Consider the following 16,372-nt stretch of genomic DNA (forward strand, 5'->3'; position numbering starts at 1 on the left):
CTGGGGAAAGTTTCTTTGCAGCTGCACAAGTATTCTGTTCCCTAATCACCCTTCACTCAGTGGTGTTTGGCATCTATTGATGATTCTACCTGAATCCAGAGTTACATTGGAGGTTCCAAAATGGTGGCTTTCTGTCTCATTCCTTCTATACGTATCAGGTGGCATCCTTTTGCAAAGAAGAGCTTTCCTCCTGCCCACTTCCCTCCTCTCTCTCTCTCTCACACACATATACACAATGAACTCACGAATTTTCTATTTGTTTAGTGTATTTTCATTAACTACGGTCATTCTTATTGATGCTCAGTAGTCCCAAACTTCACTAGGTGGATCCCTCAAGTCAGTTTCACATCCTTTCCACGTGACCCCAGGAGTTTTTAAGCCTCTCCCTCCTTCTTGGGACCGTAGGACATCCTGGGCTTCACTTGGAGCTTCATTTCCATGGATAGTCAGCCATTTCTGCAGAAAATTTTAGTTCCTCTTGGTGGGTAACAGTGTTTAGAAATCAAGATCTGGGTACCAGGTGGTCTCACTGCTCCTGGGTTGTCATTTCCTCAACGCTTTTTCAGTGGACAGAGCTAGGAAAAATAAAATGAGCTCATAATTATATAATCAGTTCAAATTTAACACCCAGGGTGGATTTTCTTTTTACTCATTTTCTTAAAAACATAATCTTTGAGTCTCTTTTTAATAGAGAATCTTGTTTTCTAATATACTCTTATTTACTATTTTCTTTATTTTTTTAATATACATAAACTTCCTTCAAAATTATCATATTATCATTACTATTTACCATAAACCTACTAGGTAAAGGTTAACACATCATTGTAATTTTATTTGCCCTTAAAATATATCCCACCACATATGTATAGTCAGGGTAATTTTTTCAAAATTATTTAAATGGGTTTTTGGTCATGTGTGTGGTGGGGGGGTGTTGGTTTTTTGTTTGTTTGTTTGCGTTTTTTTTTTTTTTTTTGCTCTCTGCTTAGGCTCTCTAATTTACAATTAGGTTTATTTGTTTCTCTTCATGCACAACTTAGGGAGGGTTTCTTTTTTTCCTATTTTTTAAACTTAATTTGATTTAATTTTTTGAACATGTAAATCATGTACAAATTATGTACAAATGATTCAAAACACAAAACTATATTTAAAATCCTATTTGAGATGTTTCATTCCCATGCCAATTTCCTCCCATCCTCCTCCATTAGTTTCCGGTTTCTTCTTCCTGTATTCCTTGACATGTGTGTTATTCGTGTGAGTACGTACATAAATACATAAATACATACTGTTGTTGCCTCTTCTTTCTTACAGAATTCATGTTACGGATGTAGATTCGAACCTGTAGTCCTAGAAGAGAAAATAATTTTAAATGAGACAAAGGTGCTTTGGAATCTTTTTTTTTTTGAGATGGAGTTTCGCTCTTGTTACCCAGGCTGGAGTGCAATGGCACGATCTCGGCTCACCGCAACCTCTGCCTCCTAGGTTCGGGCAATTCTCCTGCCTCAGCCTCCTGAGTAGCTGGGATTACAGGCACGTGCCACCACGCCAGCTAATTTTTTGTATTTTTAGTAGAGACAGGGTTTCACCATGTTGACCAGGATGGTCTCAATCTCTTGACCTCGTGACCCACCTGCCTCGGCCTCCCAAAGTTCTGGGATTACAGGCTTGAGCCACCGCGCCCGGCCCAGGTGCTTTGGAATCTTACCTCCACTTCCTGCTAATTGTGTGACTTGAAGTAGTCAGCCTCTGAGTCTCAGTTTCCCCATGTGTGAAATGGAATAACAACACTTGCCTTGTATGGTTCGGTCTATGATTAAGATATTTCTGACATTACACAAAAAGGCAAATTCTAGAACAAGGAGCAAAATATGCAAAACAAACTAGAAGAATATTTTTAAATATTTTTTCAAAATGTTAAACCCTGGTGTACAAGACATGAACCCAGGGCCCACAAGGAAAACGCGACCTTGGCTTCTCTGACTATGGAGTAGGCATTCCTTTGCTTTCTTAATAAACTTGTTTTCACTTTACAAAAAAAAAAAAGAAAAACAGTGACTTCATAAAAATGTAAAACATCTCTATGATAAAAGACACCGTAGTCAAAGTTAAAACACAAGAAATAGACAAGGTGAAAATGTTGGCAACATATTTAAAACACATCAGGCGCAATCACTTTGAAAAACTGGTTGGCAGTTTCTAATAAAACTTAAACATCTACCTGTGACCCAGTTATTCAGCTCCTAGATATTTACCCAAGAGAAATGAGAACATATGTTTATATAAAGACTTGTGTAAAAATGTTCACAGCAGCTTTATTCATAATAGCCCCAACTGAAAGCAACTGATGTGTCCCTCAATAAGAATGAATAACCAGTGCATGGAGGGTCTAGACAATGAAATATTACTCAGCAATTAAAAAGAACCAACTGGCCAGGCGCGGTGGCTCACACCTGTAATCCCAGCACTTTGGGAGGCCGAGGCTGGTGGATCACGAGGTCAAGAGATCGAGACCATCCTGGTCAACATGGTGAAACCCCGTCTCTACTAAAAATACAAAAAATTCACTGGGCATGGTGGCGCATGCCTGTAGTCCCAGCTACTCAGGAGGCTGAGGCAGGAGAATTGCCTGAACCCAGGAGGTGGAGGTTGCAGTGAGCCGAGATCGCACCATTGCACTCCAGCCTGGGTAACAAGAGCGAAACTCCGTCTCAAAAAAAAAAAAAAAAAAAAGAACCAACTGAAGACACGTGAATCTCAGAAAAATATATGTGGAACAAAAGAAGCCAGACATGAAGAGTTTACCTGTATGACTCCATTCTATGATGTACAGGAAGAAACAAATGTAATTGATAGAAATCAGAATAATGGTTGCTCTTGGGTATTGACTGGAAAGGAGCTGAGGGAACCTTCAGGAGCAATAGAGATGTTTTATGTCTTGATGTGGATAATGATTACATAAGCTCTACATCTGTCAGAGTTCTTCAAACTCCATACTTAGGACCTGCATATTTGACTGTGTGAAAAGTACATCTCAATTAAAAGGACAATAAATTAAAAGAACATATATAAAGAGCTCCTAAAATATCAATAAGAAGAGGACAATAAGTATCCTAGAAAAATGTGAAAGGCTATGAATAAAAAACTCATTAATGATGAAACATGCATGTCTAACAAACAGCTGAAGAAAGATGTTCAGCTTCTCAAGTAAGCTTGGAAATGCATGCTCAAACATTTAGATTTTATTCTTATCTATCAGGTTGGCATAAAAAGATTAATGATATCAAATTCTGGCAAGAAATCAGAGAAACAATAACTTTCATGTACTGTCTATTGGCGGAAGTTATTGAAAGGCAATTTGGCAGCGCCTATCCAAATTAAAACTACACGTCTTTTGACACCGCAATCTGACTTCTAGAAACCTAGACAAACTACGGTATTTCTGTGCCATAGGATGAAGTAGATCTATATGCACCAATGTCAAAGGACCTATAAGTGAACAAAAGCAAAATGCAGAATCATGTGTAGTATAGCACAATCCCATTTATATTATAATAAAACTTAAGTGTATACAACTACATACATAAATGTTCAGAGAGACGCAGGAAAAATGTACCTTAAGTGCTGATAGGGTTATCAACGCTGCATAATAGCCCCAAACTTGAAACAACTGACATGTCCATCAATAAGAGAATCAATAACCAGTAGACGGATTGTCTATACCATAAAATACTACTCAGCAATCAAAAAGAACAACTTTGGGGGCGGGGGGGGACTTGAGAGTGTTAGGTAAAGGAGAAGTTTCTCATATTGTTTTGTATATTTTTAGTATCGCTTTTATTAAGTTGATGCAAATGTAATTGCCAGTTTTTGCCATTACTTTTAACGGCAAAAGTTGAGCACGCAGTATTACTTTTAATGGCAAAAATCTCAATTACATTTGCACCAGTTTAATACACTGAGAGTGTTCCAGCTGGGCGCAGTGGTTCACGCCTTTAATCCCAGCACTTTGGGAGGCTGAAGCAGGTGGATCACTTGAGTCCAGGAGTTTGAGACCAGCCTGGACAAGTTGGCAAGACCCATCTCTACAAAAAACTTAAAAATTAGCTGGGAGTCTCCCAGCTGTATTCTCAACTACCTGCCAGCACTGTAGTCTCAACTACTCAAGAGGCTGAAGTGGGAGGATTGTTTGAGTCTAGGAGGTCAAGGCTACATTGAGCAGACATTGCACCTCTGCACCCTGCCTGGGTGACAGAGAGAGACTCAGTCTCAAAAAAACAAAAAAATAGAAAAAAAAAAAAAGAAGGTTTCTGTATTCTTGGTGCAATTTTAAAAACAAACAGAGGTTTTCAGCAGTCTCTAATGCTAAGGATTTGTTAGGGAGTCATTTAACATATGTTTAGCCCTTAATAGATGTCCAGCACCATGGGAGGGGGAAAGGAACCCAAGAAGTGGGTCTCATTCAACTCCCTGTACATTTACCTCACAATGGTCATGAGATACGAATCCTTCGCATATACTCCCTGCTGTCGTCCAACACACACTTGAAGACATTTGACCAACAGTTAAGTGCATGTTACCTATGCTTGGAGAGCAGTGGTGCAATCAGGGCTCACTGCAGCCTTGACCCAGTGGATCAAGTGATCCTCCCGACTTGGCCTCCCAAAGTTCTGGGATTACAGGCATGAGCCGCCATGCCCTCCCCATTCAAATGTATTCTTATGTGTGTAGCAGGGATAGGAGCTCTTTTACCTGAAAGTTAGTAAATAACGTGGGTTAACCCCTTATCCAGAACCCTTGAAACTGACATGTGCTGAAAATCAGAAATATGATATTAGGAGCTGCCGCTGTGAAAAATCTACATTTACACAATACTCTTAGCGTTCTGGGGCAGCACCTTGCCATCAACACACAACATTTCCACACACAGCAAAATGCACGCATATTTCTACTGAATAGAAACACTACAAATAGTCACAGGTCAAGGCAGCTCCGGTTCTGCTGCCACGTGAGTTTGTGCCAAACTGACAAAATAAACTTTTGTTTTGAAGAGCTCTTAGGATCTTGGAACTGTGGATAAGGGCAAGACCCCTCCTGAGGCCTTTCCTTTTAAAAGCCATTTCTGATGACATAATGCTCTTTCATTTCAGTCTGTCCTGTCATAGCTGAGCACACAGTGGATGAACCCAAGTTAAGGGAGCAGAGCGTTGCTGTCCCGGAGGCCTGGCCTTAGTCACGTGGAGTGATTTCCATCTTTGGACCAACTGTATTACGAATAGGAAAGCTATCTGAGAGTATGGGCTGGGTAAGACAGCACCTTGGGAAAGGACACGACAGCAGGGTCAGTGTGTGCTGAGTGCAAAACGTGGCTTTTGGTGGCCTGGTAAATGGCCTTTTGTGGGGATGGCTACACACTCTGCTGTCAGCCAGCTCTGGCTGCTTCTAACTGGATTCACAGAACCCCACTGGGCTGGTTTGGTGAGTCATTGAATTAAAAACACCTGGGTGCCAGGTACCTGAGGTGTGTTTTGCACATGCAAGAAGCATGGGAAAGGTATGTGGCTTGACATGCACTCCTGGACTCCAAAATAGAAGACCAGGAGAGAAGACGAGGTCAGAGGTCATTTACACTTCCCTGCCAGCCAGGTGGATGGAATCTGCCTGTTTCCATAGGGGGCCTGGCTGGAGGATTTGAGGAAGGTTCCCATCACCAGCATTTGTCTTCTTTCTGTTTTGGTCTCACTTCCAGGAACTGATGCAGGAAGCACACTGAGACATAGTCACACTCACACACCCACACCTGCGGCGCTGAAGCCCTGGCTGCCGGCGGCCAGCCGTGGCCAGTGACCGCGTGAAGTCTCAGATCTTCATTTGTGCGTTCATGTGGAAAAATTCAAAGTAAGCATATGAAAGTCAGCTCTAGGGCATCGGGGTCTAATGCGCAAAATTTTGCAAAATTTCACATCGCCATTCTCCTCTGAAGGGGCTTTGAGTTGTCGCTACGCACGTGGTGGCGCCCTGGGTTGCGGGTGCCCCCTAGTGGCTGGCAGGAGCAAATGCAAATCTTCTCTAGAGGGAAGCCTTCTTCTGTCTGATTTACCAAAGAGAATAAACAAACAAACAAAATGTAACCCCAGCACATTCAGAGGCTGAGGCCGGCGATCACGAAGTCAGGAGTTCAAGACCAAACCGTGAGTCACCATGAGCAAGAGTCAGCAGAGACAATAAGCAACAGATTGTCAAAGGCTTCGAATAGTACAATAATCAGACAGGTTGTAAAATAACAAGTGAAATGTTTTTAAAAAGATGGACAGGAAACAAAGAAATAAGAGACTACAAACCGTACAGGCAGATGTTTATGAAGGATCAAGTAGAATTGCTGAAAATGAAAAAAAAAATCTTTGAAATTAAAATTTACATGGATATGCTTAATACAGATAAAGAAAGAAGTAACGAATTAGAAGAGAGATATGAAGAAATTACCACAAATGCACCAGGAGAGCCAAAGAATGGAAAAGTTAATAGAGCGGTTAAAAGACAAGAAAAATATGGGAATGATCTAAGCTATGATTAATCTGTGCTCCTCAAAGAAGTAAAAAGACAGTGGGAAAGAGGCCATATTCAGAGGGATAATGGCTTGGGAGAGACTTTCCAGATCCAGATCCACATATGTAGGAAAACAGAAAGATTCCAGGCAGGATGAAACTGCAGGCTGTTGTGAGTTGCATGTATTGATAGAAAAATTGAGGACTGGCCGAGCGCGGTGGCTCAAGCCTGTACTCCCGGCATTTTGGGAGGCCAAGGCTGGTAGATCACCTGAGGCCAGGAGTTCGAAACCAGCCTGGCCAACATGGTGAAACCCTGTCTCTAGTGAAAATACAAAAATTAGTTGGGCACGGCCGGGCATGGCCGGGCGCGGTGGCTCAAGCCTGTAATCCCAGCACTTTGGGAGGCCGAGGCGGGTGGATCACGAGGTCAAGAGATCGAGACCATCCTGGTCAATATGGTGAAATCCCGTCTCTACTAAAAATACAAAAAATTAGCTGGGCATGGTGGTGCGTGCCTGTAATCCCAGCTACTCGGGAGGCTGAGGCAGGAGAATTGCCTGAACCCAGGAGGCGGAGGTTGCGGTGAGCCGAGATCGCGCCATTGCACTCCAGCCTGGGTAACGAACGAAAACTCTGTCTCAAAAAAAAAAAAAAAATTAGTTGAGCATAGTGGCATGTGCTTGTAATTCCAGCTGCTGTGGAAGCTAAGGTAGGTGAATTGCTTGAACCTAGGAGGCAGAGGCTGCAGTGAGCTAAGATTGTGCCACTGTACTTCAGCCTGGGTGACAGATACTTCATCTCAAAAATAAAAATAAAGAAAAGAAAAGTTCAGGACTGACACTCCAGGGCTCCTCATTGATATGTAGGCACCAATTCAATCCAGGGACCTCTGGGAGGGCCATCCTGGCATCAATAGCAGGGGCCACAGGAGTCCTCAAAGGGAAAAATCACTATGACAGCTGGCCAGAGTACAGCCTTGAAGGATGCGTTTGTCCAGTGCTGAATCAAGAGACCTTGGTCTGAGCCCTGTATTTTACAGGGCAGCCCAGGAGGTTTCCTGGGGATGGAATTTAGCAGGGTGAAGAGGAGATGGGATGTTGTTCTCAGCAGGGAGGAAAGCATGGGCAAAGCTATGGAAGCTAAACACTTCCTGCGCCAAGGACAAAAAGGAGTCCTGCTGGGTCATACTGGGGAACAATCATAAACCAGATTGGAAGAAGAAGGTGAAACCAGGCTAGGGAAATCCCTTGAGAGAAAACCAGAGGCTTCGGACTTGAAACGCAAGGCCAGGGATTGGCAACTATACCCTGACGGCCAACTCTGGCCCACTGCCTATTTTTATAAATAAAGTTTTATTGGAACAGAGCCATGCTTACTCATTTGGTATCATCTATGGCTGTTTTTGAGCAACAATAGCAGAGATGAGTAGCTGTGGCAGAGACCATATGGCCTGCAAAGCCTGTAGTATTTATTCTCTGGCCCCTTACAGAAAACCTTGCTGGCCACTGCTGTCGGTGGGTACGACCAGTCAATGAGGCCTTTCAGCAGCCACCAAGATGGCAAAGATGAGCCTGGCCATGGCTGAAGGACAGGGTGTGTTCTAAGAGGAGGGAGAAACGTGCCTAACCTCTATTGAGTTCCTGCCGTGTGCTCTTCCTTCACCCACATTATCACTGTTCATTCTCCTAACCACCCTGCCTGGAAGCTGTTACTATCTCCATTTCAGAGATGAGGAAATGGGGTCCGGAGAGGTAAAGTGACTTACCCAATGTTACCCAGTGCTTCAGGGCAGAACTGAGATTTAATTTCAAGTTGGTCAGATTCCAGAGCCAATGTTCTTCCCACCACACCTCACTGCCTTTCAGGGCCCTGAATATCCCAGCTAGGAGGGGACAGCCCCAAGCCAATGAATTGGCTACTGTCTGTCACAGCCTGCAACAGTCCAAATTGAGGAGACAGTAAGCGTTTCACTTCCCTGAGAACAAATGTAGGGGCCAAGTCTGATCTGAAGAGGGAACTTCTGCCCAGGGCTCCTCCAGCAATTGCTCTCAACTTGTTCAAACATGGACTCCACCCTGTCCCCTCCACCACAGGCCTCCGGAGCCACAGGCTCTGCCAGGAAGCCATATCATTCCATCTTCCCCCAACCTCATGTCACAGCCAGTTGCTGAAGGCAGTTGGGAGATACCATCTCCCCATCTACAAAGAATCAAGGGTTGGAAGCTCTGCACAGCATCACCCACAAGAGATGACCCGGTTGATTTGCAGTGAAATTGCAACACAGCCTCTGCTTCCACCCCAGCTGGATCCTAAGCCTGGAGCAGAGGGGAGCTGGCCTCATTTCCACCCCCATCCTGGCTCCTGTTCCTTTCGTGACTAATTCGGATCTTCGTCCGACAGCCACCATGACCACTTCATCCAGAAACGCCCCAACAGACCTGCTTCTCGGTTTTGTGGTCAAACTGGTTCTTGAAACTTCCCCAGAGGTCCAGCAGGATCTAATCTGTCTGTGGCGAACTCTAACTGGCTGCCCCTTGGGGTTGAGCTGGTCGAGGACTTGGGAAACCACGAGAAGGAGGTCAGGGAAGTGTGACTTCTACCTGAGGCCTTGGTTACCTGTATGGTGTATAAGACAATAGCAACCCACCCAGCAGATCCCAACGGATGGGTCTATTCCTTATCAGCTCCCCATTGGCCCAGAAGCCAGGCCAGATAAGCTCTGACTCTAGTATTTCTATCAGAAAATAAACACAAATAAAGGCAGACAATCTCACCAGAGCAGGTGGGAGGAATCCTGTGAGCCTCTAGGCTCACTGACAGCCTCTAATGAGCAATTGCTATACCCTCCTACTCTCTTGTTTTGGGAAACAGTCAGAGTTATGTGTCAGCTGCAGGGGAAACTGGACCCACATGTACTCATGAGCTGGGATGTCAGCTCTTCTGGATGCAGAAGGAGAGGAGAGAATGAGGGGTACCTGTCCACACTACTCACCAGCCTTCCTCAGACACGGTTGCCAGTTCCTTGTTGCAACCCCGCTTGTGTGCTCACCTAGGGGAGTAGAACGAAAGAGACCAAGGGAGGATAAGGCAAATAAGATTTCATGAGCATCTATTATGTGCCAGGCTCAAAGCTGGGCACACACAACCTTTTTTCCTTATGCAGCGAAGCCGACATTATTTTTTAGACTCCACGTGCATTCCTGAGACACAGCATAACATAAATGTGAAAGGCAGTTGCTGAGACACATCCAGGGATCCCTCCTGGATCCCATCTCTGCTACTAACTACCTGTATGGTGTCAGTTTACACATCACATAGGAACTAAACAATAATAATTATTTCATATGGTTATTGCAATGATTGAATGAGGTCATTTATATAAAGTACTTGGAATAATGCCTGACACGTTGAAAATAAAAAGTAGTGTTAATTAATTGTGATTTTTTTAATCATTATCCTCTTTTCCAGCTGAGGAAATCAGAGAGGGGTAGTGACCTATACAAGGTCACACTGCTAGCGAATGGCCACACAATTGGCCAGGCATGGTGGTGCACGCCTGTGGTCCCAGCTGCTACAGAGTCTGGGTTGGCAGGATCCTTTGAGCCCCAGAGCAAGGTCACTGCAAAGGCAGCTGCCAGAGACTGTGGCAGTCCCCAAAGAGGGGAGAGAGTCACCTTGGTAAAGTCATGGGGATGAGATGCTCTAGAGGGGCCTGGGGACTTCTCAGCACCCCCGGGGCAATGGCTCTGGAAGAAAGCCATTTCCAGAGGCTGTCCATCCCTGAAGACCAGCCAGTGATTATGCAGAAAAGGTTCAGGGAGACAGCTCAGCAAGGCCAGTGGGTGGTGAAGGGCAAGGTCAGCAGGTGGTGAAAGGCAAGGCCAGTGGGTGGTGAAAGGACTCCTGACCACAGATAAACACAAAATTCCATTACCCAACACCAGCGCAGATACACGACCAGCACACACCTATGAATGGTGGTAGCTGAGCATTGTATCACCCAAGACCAAAGCGGCAGAAGCCACTTCTGGGGAGCATCCCTCCTCGGCAAGCCCACATCCAGACACAAAGCAGGTCAAGTTCCTGGAGGCTAAGGATTGTTCCCAGCTCCCTGAGTGTCTGTTTCTCCCACTGTAAAATGCAGGTGATCAGACCCAGCTTCCAGGGCAGTTCTGAAGACTGAGGTTGGGTGTATACAGGACACAGGAGAGAATGCGGTACAGAGTGTGACCAGCTTTCCTCCATGCATTGCAGAGTGCTGGTAAGGTGCCTTTTAGAGATGACCCTCTGCTCATCATTGTGCTTCTAATGCTCCTGCCCAAACCTGCCTCCCATTCCTTCAGAGAACTGGCTTCAAGATGGGTTTCTTCTGAGCATCTCTCAACATGACCCCCACACCCAATGAAGAATTAAAATGCAACTTGAATATCCCCGGACAAGTGTAGCTGAGAGCTTTGTCCCCATGTTCTGGGGGCCAGTAAACGTAAAAACCCTGACTTCCTCCAAAGATACTGGGTTCTCCATCATCAGTGGGTTAAAAGGACAGGCCAGCATTACTTGGAGAGGAGGTTGCAAAAGGCATTCATGTATTGAAGAGAAGCCACAAACTATAGCCTTCAAAATCCACAGGGGTTGGCCTGCGCCTCTGATTTTCTGTGGTTGGACTTCAGGACTGCTTTGAAGACAGAGCCCAAAGCCTTCTTGATAGAGTGCCTTCTACCTATGGCAGGTATTTATGGGCATGTGAGTCAAAGCCAGTACAATATTGGCATGCAGGAATTAGAGAAGAAAGAGGAGACAGGGTAGGAGGAGGGTACCCCCACGGCCCAGCAGACCTTTCTGCTAATACGGCGTGCTCACTTCTTGAAATTCCTGAGACTCCACCTCTACAGCCCCAGAGGCTGAGCTGTGATAAAATTTCCCCTCTCCCAAGGCCTGAGGCACACCGGGTATCTAGGAGAGAGACGAACTCACACTCACTCCCAGAAACATCTTAAGATTCCACAGTGGTTGCTCTGAAAATCTGTTGGGGGCCCAGAAAGGCATCAAGGCAGCTCTTTGGAAGACAAGCAGACAGCCACAAAGGGAACCAAATCCTCAATTACTCTGGGGACTGGAGCCTTTGAAAAGAGATGGTTTAATGAAAAGGTGCTGTCAAGAGCTAACCGCCTAGAAGGCAGCTTGTCCTCAGCTGGCTGCTTTCTCCCTGTTGCCTCCCTTCTCACTTAGGAGCTCCTGCTCAGCCCTGCAGACCCTAAGACCTCGGTGCCTGAGGCTTAACCCCTGCCGGTTTGGACAAAAAGGAGCCATAGCCCTGAAATGCACAGGCCTCCTTGATGCCCGGAGACTGTCCTGCTACCCAGCCTGTGGCCCTGGGTTCTAGACCTGCTGTTCCCATAGATGCTCCATCAGCCACTTCCCTAGCCAGGTGACGATCATGGCAACCATGGCTTGGAGAAGACAACACAGCCACAGGTGGCTTTCTATGGATGGGTTAAGTGCACAAAACTATTCAGTGTTTGGCCAAGAGGACTTCTAGCTTAGAATTAGAATTCATCTCTGGAGAGGACTTAACCTTGATAAGTAATTTCTTTTTAATTTTCTAACATTGCTTTGATATGGGTACTGTTATGATTCCCATTTTAGAGACAGAGAAACTGTGAAGGGATTTGTCCTTGGTCGCACAGCTAGGAAGTGGCAGAGAGAGGATTTGAACCCATATTGGTATTATTACCAATTATTACTACCGTTATGACCAATCTGGATTCAAATCCTTGAATCCAGTTCAAATCCTTGAATCTGACAATTGTTGGGTTGGCTTTCAAGTCAAGCTCGCACACTTTCCTCCTTGTCCCTAATGCTGACATGCTGTCTTGGAGCAGCCTCTAGATGTCACCTGACCCCTGATTCCTTGTCCGCATCTTTAACCTCCAAGTACTTCCAGGCCTGGCCTGTGCCGGAGCTCAGCCTCCTCCTCCACAACCTGCTCTCCTCACCTCTGCTCTGCATCGGATCTTCTTCCCGAGTTCCAGAACTGCTGCCACTTGCAGACCTCATGTGCAAAGATGCTTGAGGTCTAATAGAGGCTGTCAGAGCAGGAGGGCTGGGGACCCAGTCCCTGCTAAGTGTGCTCCGCCACGGGGGGCCAAGTGAGAGCAGAGGCCCCGGAGTTTTAGTCTCCTGGAGAGATTTGCACCTGGGCTATTCTGCAGTGCCATTCTGGATCCCACAGGAAAAGATGGCGGTACACTGAAGCCAAGTGCACGTAAGTGGTGGGAGGCCCTGAGATGAGTTCCAAGGGACATCTTCCATCTGAAATGAGTCCGTCTCCTGTTGCAGTCCTGCCTGAATGCTCTCGGAAGGAATATTGTGTGTGTATTTCTATACGACCTTTCTTTTCTATCTCACGAAGGTCTCTACTGGCTGGACCATAATGCAGCTGGAATCTATGAGGCTACGAGATATTCCCTGTGATTGAGACTAGGATGGGCTCTCTTCCTCCAAGTCATCAACACTGATCAGTGAGGGATCAAGAGAGCCACGGTGACAAACAGATTTAGACTCTGTGGCTGAAATTCAGACTGCACCACAGAGCTGGGCATTGTCTGCCAAGGGACCCACTCCAGTCAGAGCGAAAGATGAAGTCCATAGCTCTGGTTTTATTTCTAGATTTGCCACTGGGAGACTGTGCCAGCCTTGGTAGCCAGCTCTCTTGGCCTCAGCAGATAATTCACATAGGGGAAGAAAGTGGGTGGAGGGAAAAAAGAATGCTGGTTAACTTTGCACCCTGTAAGAGGTAAGCACTATGCGAGTTGCTTTACATAAACCACCTCCCAATCCCCTAGGGGGCAAGTATCAGATTCTCACTTTAAAAAGGAGGAGGAACCAGGGTCAGAAAGATTGACCCCCACATCACACAGAGAGTTAATGGTATATATGGAATGCAAAGCGGTAACAATAGCAGTAAGAGTAACAGAATCCAACAGCAGTTAATATGCCTGTAGAACAGGCTGTGTTCTGGACAATATGTTAACTCCTTGAAACCTCACCAAAAAAAACATCAGGTCAGTATTTTTATCCCCATTTTACAGATGAAGAAACTGCATATACTGAGATCTGTAGCTTCCACCCAGTGCCAGCTGCCCTGACATCTTTCCTCTTCATGTGACAGAATTGTCATTAGGATCAGTGGCATCAGGGAGCAGAACACACTGCATATTCCCCCAAAAGAAAGTGGCCCCCAGATCTCCCTTGGCTACCTTCCCAGATCGGAAGGGAAGGGATATTTCCAGAGTGGACGGGAAGGGATATTTCCAGAGTGGACGGGAAGGGATATTTCCGTAGCTGGCCTCTGACAGCACCAGTAAGCACCACGGCTTTCGGGAATACAGAATGGCACCTTTGACAGCTCCAGACCCATAACCAATTGCATCCCTGGACCACAGGGAAGGACAGCGGCTCACTGCCTCATCTGCCCAGTTCTCACGTGGAGGCAGCAAAGGCTGTTTAACCTCTGCTGGTGAGTTGAAAGCCCAGGAGCTGGTGCAGATTTGTTTTGTTTTGTTTCTTCTGTGCTCCCACAAAACTGCAGTAGGAGGTTTCAGAGGTGGAAACCCGGGGGAGCAGGGTGAGGGTGAGAAGGAAGAACTGGCTTAGCAGCAAGTCTGGAGAATGAATAGGAGATGAAGGACTGAGGATAGGAAAGGTAGGAGAGGGAGACAGAGAAAGAAAGACAGATGGCGACACGGAAACAAAGAGGCAGAGACCAAGGCAGAGAGACAGTGAGAGAGAAAGAATAACACCATAGCCGAAGCTCTCCCCACTAATACTGCTACTTGAAGGCTGGGCTAGCCTGGGTGTGCCCCAGGGCATATGACTCTTGGCCTCTACTGATGCTAGAGTTCTGCCGCCTTCCAAAGAACAGAGCAGAAGCCTGCTTCTAGTCTGGATACATGCAGGATGAGGTTCCATCATGGTGACTGTCCCCTAGATCAGCGTCACCACACCACCTGCAGCACGCATGGCCTCCTGAGCAGGCTCACGTGTGCCATGCAACCTCCTACAGGAAGGAGGTTAGAGACTGGAAATTTAAGCTTAGAGGGAGAAGCAACATGTTTGTGCCCTGCAGAGATTGGCGCCCCAGCCAAGGAGTTCACCATCCTGCAGGACCAGGGACCTGCTGATCCCTGGAGGTGGGTCCAGGGACTGAGCACCTAGGATGAGGGCAATGGATACAGAAGTCTCACCCACCTCCCTATCCCACTCTAGCCAAAAATCCGAGCCGAATAAAGGAGCCGAGGTGTCTGCGTCATCTCCATCTCTCAGGGTTCTCTCCCGTGGGCCTCTCGTGGTCTTCCTGGCAGTCCCCTTGGTCCTTGCCACCTGCTCACTCACACAGTCAGGGGCCCACAAACATACTTGCCCACCCATCTCTCCACTGCCCCAAACCCTGCTTGCTCTGCAGGTTGAGAGGGGACTGAGCACCTCACTGTATCACCTTTAACCCCATGTGGTCCCAGCATCATCCACTCACAAAAAACTTTTCAATGGCCCTGCCCTTATAGAGCTCACCACGTAGCAAGAGACAAACATGCATCGTAAGTGACCTGGCACAAGGAGAGAGAGTTCTGGGGAGGACAGGAAGCGGGGGGGAACAGTGAAGCTGGCAAGGGCTGGGGGCTCCGTGTGTGCAAAGGCACAAAGACGGGGGAACCAGAGGTCTGGGGTGGCTGGAACGCAGGCTGCATACTAGGTGGAATGGAAGGCCCCAGGGGCAGGAGTCCTAGAGGCCAGGCCAGAGAGGTAGCCTGGGGTTAGCTCATAAAGCCTCTGGTTTCCTTCTCTCCGTTCCCCACCACCATGGTGGCAGCGCTTGTTCCTACAGGCAACAGGCAGATGCAGAGGGTGCACAGGGAGCAGAGCGGCCGACACTTTGCCACAGTACAAGCTCAGGGCTGTGTGTAGGACCCAGTGCTCAGCCAGTCCCGCTGCATGACACACTGCCTTCTGCATCCCCAACCTCCCTCAGCTCCTGCATCCTCGCCCTCTGCTGAGGGTCACTGATGCAGGGGGGGACCCAACCTTGGCCGCCTGCACACCGGCTCACACCACCTGCCACCCTTTGCAGTCAAGAAACCATGTCGAAGGGAGCCTTTGTGTCTGGCACTCTTTAGGGAGGTCTTTCTGTAGGAAGAAGACTGTGGCTGCAGAACTGTAGGCATTCCTGTTTCCTATGTTTAAAGCCGCCGAGTCTGCCAGCCACTTCTTCAGCAGTATTTAAATGTGCAGTAAGAACTGGCCCCGTGGATGTTCCTAGCCCTGGAGTAGCAAACCTCAGGGTCTCCTCTGGATGTTCCTGCATGCGCCTCCTAGCAGGGTGACAAGCATGGGCCATGGCTGAGGGCTCTTGATGCCAGCTAGGAACCCAATAGAAGTCCCAATACTCAATAGCCATGCTTGGAGAGACTGACTTTTGTTGTGGTGGCTGTGCTAGGGGCCATGGTATCACAGCCATGATACCCAGTGCTGAGACTTTAGGCTCAGGCTATGCCCCCAAGGGCTTCAGGCAGGATTTGCCAGGAGCCTGAGTCAGAAATCCTGTCCTTCCAATGCTTCCCCTGGCCAGGACACAGTTGCAGCTGGTGCCAGGCTCAGGCTATCACCTCTGCTCCTCCTTTGGGGCCTCTGGAGCTGGCCAGGGAACCCTCTACCACCTGAGCACCTGTGCCTCCAGACCCAGCCCCTGACCCTACTCTTGGATCCCCTGGGGACTGGGATCTACAGGATCCTGGATCAGGTCGGAGGGGGTGGGAGAGACCTGAGGTGGAAGT

General features: G+C 47.1%; 1 long non-coding RNA gene across 1 annotated transcript in view; it reads right to left on the bottom strand.

The window, feature by feature from the left end:
* Window positions 1-246: 246 nt before the first annotated feature.
* Window positions 247-16,372, bottom strand: part of LOC108593623 (uncharacterized) — a 125,576-nt gene continuing 109,450 nt past the window's right edge. Inside the window, exons 2-4 of the long non-coding RNA XR_001914189.4 lie at window positions 9,535-9,591; window positions 1,284-1,344; window positions 247-575 (exon numbers count right to left, since the gene is read on the bottom strand). This is a non-coding gene — a long non-coding RNA (uncharacterized LOC108593623). The remainder of the gene's footprint in view (window positions 576-1,283; window positions 1,345-9,534; window positions 9,592-16,372) is intronic.

Source organism: Callithrix jacchus, chromosome 8, assembly GCF_049354715.1.
Source record: "Callithrix jacchus isolate 240 chromosome 8, calJac240_pri, whole genome shotgun sequence".
NCBI lineage: Eukaryota > Metazoa > Chordata > Mammalia > Primates > Cebidae > Callithrix > Callithrix jacchus.